Below are 3070 nucleotides of genomic sequence, written 5' to 3'. Positions count from 1 at the left end.
GGGCCTAACTCAGCACCAAGGGGGGGATCTCTTGAGCCCAGTGTTCTGAGACCAGTCTGAATCTGAATAACAGAGTGAGAACCATCAAAGGGAGAAAAACTGTATTAATGAATTCAGGGAGATGACAGATGAAAAAGCACGTGATGGATGTTCATAGTAAAACTATTTTAACTGCCTTGTATGTTTTGAAGTATTTGATCGAAATGTTGGGGAGAAGCATGTACATTTATGTCCCTTAACATGGAGCCACAGATACTGCTAAAAGCAAGACACACTTGGCTGCAAATTCAAGAGATACTTTTGAAAGTAATTCCTGCCTCTTAAATCAGTAATTCAATACCAAATACAGAACAACCTTAATATAAAACAGATGTTGAGGGAAAAGTTTTAAAATGTCTATTATAAGATCTTAGAGTGGTACAAATTAAAGAAAAAATTAACCAATTTTAAAAACCTCTTTGTACAACTCAAAAAGAACTTATCAACTTTGGGTTTCTAGTTCAGCGTGTAACTAGCTTAAAATGACCACCCAGACTCAACAAGTGAGAAGCAGAGTTACAGCCTCTCCAGAAACCAGCAGACCAGTGGTGCTACAGAACAAACCACTGTAACCCAGATTAGAGAAGACAAGCACTTTCTTGAAAGAGATCACAGTTGACCAGAGAAGAAACCCATGAATAAAACTCCTTAGGAGTTAGGGCAGGAGCAGGAAGACACAGATTGTAATTAACAAAAATATCTTCATGCTACCAGCAGAGGGAGGAGGGAAAATTGTCTCAAAATATGCCAAGAGCACTCTGTTCTTAATAAGGCTGCCTTCAGGAGAAACTTTCACCAAAGTGGGCTCCTGAGCAGTCTCCTTGTCTTGGGAAAGAAAAATACCAACTCCACCCATCTCCACCCCCCAGACCATGAGTAAGTTTTCAATAAGAACAATCCACTTGCTGCAGCACATGTGCCATAGGTTCACCACCACTGCCCTCCTTGGAAAATGGAGTGGAAGGGGCCAGGGAGATGGTTCAGTGGAATAAGTGCTTCCCTGGCAAGTGCAAGGGCCTGAGTTCAAGCCCCAGTTCCACAAAAAAAAAAAAAAAAAAGCAAGAAAATGGAGTGGAGACATCCCAACTCAAATGTTCTGTGTAGGGAAGGGGAAAACTGAGAAGAACTGGTTCAGCTCAGAGGCCAGGGACAAAGACCTAATCACAGAACTATGAAACAGTTATGCTCCCCTACACCCTTAACTGAGTGCAACAAATGAAAAAAAAAAAAAAAAAATCACAAAGCATACTAAAAGAAAGGAAACACACTCTGATGAAGAATAAGCATTAACACAAGGGCCTGAGTTCAATCCCCAGTTCTGAAGAAAAACAAAAAAGCATCAGAAGCAGCAGCATGGCAGGGATGTTGGAAAGATCTTTTATCTGACTTTTCTTTCTTATCTTCCTTTCCTTTAGTTTTCAAATTTTACTTCTTCCATTTTCTCCTTCCTTACAGTTTCCATATTTACTAGTATGACTAAGCTTTATTACACTTTAGCTACTTAGTTGACTATGTGATTACTGTTGAGTTCTCTACAGATACTATATGTCAATTTTGGTTTGTGTTAGTATCTATTGTAATTACAGATCTCTTTTCAATTTTTTAGGGAGGTACAGCGGTAACTTTTATTGGTTTCCACAGTATGTCAATAGTATCCAGCTTGTCTCTGAGTCTATTATTTTTGCTGATTTTGTGGCTATCCATACAGTGGCATGGCTATGGCTATTAGTTTGTTTTTATTATATGCAAATATTTAGTTTGTGTTTGTGTCATCAACAGTACTTTGGTTCACTTACAGAGAACTGGGTGCTGGACCAGTTTCTCCCCAAATTAGCAGAAGTGGTCAGATCTTGGGACAGAGGCAAAGTCTTGTTGATAGCTATGCCAAGAGGGCATCACTGGAAAGCAGATACTAACTAAAGAGATCTCCATACTAGCAACAAAACCCATCCACTATCATCAACCTCAACCATCTACACCAAAAAAAAGATACACACTAGAAAAGAAAGCAACAAAATGCCTTCCAAAATTCCCAACTCCCCTAAATTGGATTCATGGGGTATCAACACAGAGGAAATCCAAGAACAAAGAGATAAATTACGAAGTATGATAAAAGAGGAGACAAAAAGCAAATAAGGAGGTCAGCTACCTCAAAAATAATGTAAACAGATCATAAGACTTAATAAACAAATATGCTTACATAAGACATTAATAAGCTAGCTGAACTATAAAAAACATGAATGGCTGGTTTAGGAAAGAGTTCATGAAAAGGTACCTAACAGAAAGGCTGGAGATTAAAAAGACCAATGAAAGTACAGACAACAAAAATGACCAATGTGAGCACAGTGCATCATAACTAAAAGCCAGGGCTGATCCAGGTAACCAATTACTCAGAAACACCTACAAAGCAAAAGAACCTGGAGAACATCCAATAGCTGCTACATGATGCAAAGACTTATCTAAGATTAACTAGAATTACTCAAACATCAGAAGACAGTACAAATGGTATTTTAAAACTTGTTTACAGAAATAGTAGACAATGTTCCGAAAGAAAGAAAGAAAGAAAGAAAGAAAGAAAGAAAGAAAGAAAGAAAATGTTCCCTTTTTTTTTGGGGGGGGGGCACTGAGGACCAAACTCAGGACCTTGCGCTTGTCAGACAGGCACTTATGCCTCTGAGCTATCTCCCCGACCCCGAAAATGTTCCTATTATGAGGGGAAAAATTAACATACAGGTAAGCAAAGTATACAGAATTCCACGTAAGTACAATTAAAAAAAAAAAAAACCTCTGTTTCACATCATAGTTAACATCCCAGAAGTAGAACACAATAGGACATAATCTGAAAAGCTATTGGGGACAACCCACTTGGGGCCCCCCACCTGTCCCTCTGTCAGGAGCTTTCTTTCCCTCAAAAAAATACATTCTGGGGGCGGGGGCGATAGCTCAGTAGAGCATGCACTTGCCTGGCAAGCGCAAGGGCCTCAGTTCAATCCCTGGTTCCAAAAAAAAAAAAAAAAATTCTGCTCATTAA

Source organism: Octodon degus, unplaced genomic scaffold (genome assembly GCF_000260255.1).
Source record: "Octodon degus isolate 3935 unplaced genomic scaffold, OctDeg1.0 scaffold00132, whole genome shotgun sequence".
NCBI lineage: Eukaryota > Metazoa > Chordata > Mammalia > Rodentia > Octodontidae > Octodon > Octodon degus.
The sequence above is the reverse complement of the archived record's forward strand: the minus strand, read 5'-3'. Positions refer to the sequence as shown.